This window comes from Arachis duranensis, chromosome 4 (genome assembly GCF_000817695.3).
Source record: "Arachis duranensis cultivar V14167 chromosome 4, aradu.V14167.gnm2.J7QH, whole genome shotgun sequence".
Taxonomy (NCBI): Eukaryota; Viridiplantae; Streptophyta; class Magnoliopsida; order Fabales; family Fabaceae; genus Arachis; species Arachis duranensis.
The window spans coordinates 18,024,425-18,025,451 of record NC_029775.3 but is presented as its reverse complement, the minus strand read 5'-3'; positions in this window follow the sequence as shown (position 1 = coordinate 18,025,451).

Below are 1,027 nucleotides of genomic sequence, written 5' to 3'. Positions count from 1 at the left end.
CAGTAGTAATTGCATTAATCCATCAAGACACAGCAGAGCTCCTCACCCCCAACCATGGGGTTTAGAGACTCATGCCGTAGAAGATACAATGAGAAACGTGTAAAGTGTCATGAGGTACAGATACAATGTCAAAAGATCCTATTAATAGTAAGCTAGTAACCTAGGGTATACAGAAATGAGTAAATGACGTAAAAATCCACTTCTGGGTCCACTTGGTGTGTGCTTGGGCTGAGCAATGAAGCATTTTCGTGTAGAGACCTTTTCTGGAGTTAAACGCCAGCTTTTATGCCAGTTTGGGCGACTTTTTCTGGAGTTAAACGCCAGCTTTCATGCTAGTTTGGGCGTTTAACTCCAATTTTTATGCCAGTTCGAGCGTTAAACGCTGGGAATTCTGAAGCTGATTTGCAACGCCGGTTTGGGCCATCAAATCTCGAGCAAAGTATAAACTATTATACATTGATGGAAAGCCCAGGATGTCTACTTTCCAACGCCGTTGAGAGCGCGCCAATCGGGCTTCTGTAGCTCCAGAAATTCCACTTCGAGTGCAGGGAGGTCAGAATCCAACAGCATCTGCAGTCCTTTTCAGCCTCTGAATCAGATTTTTGCTCAGGACCCTCAATTTCAGCCAGAAAATACCTGAAATTACAAAAAAAACACACAAACTCATAGTAAAGTCCAGAAAAGTGAATTTTAACTAAAAACTGACAAAAATACACTAAAAACTAACTAAAATATACTGAAAACATACTGAAAACAATGCCAAAAAGCGTATAAATTATCCGCTCATCACAACACCAAACTTAAATTGTTGCTTGTCCCCAAGCAACTGAAAATCAAAATAGAATAAAAAGAAGAGAATATAGTATAGACTCCAAAATATCAAGGAAACTCAACTCCAATTAGATGAGCGGGACTAGTAGCTTTTTGCTTCCGAACAGTTTTGGCATCTCACTTTATCCTTTGAAGTTCAGAATGATTGGCATCTATAAGAACTCAGAACTCAGATAATGTTATTGATTCTCTTAGT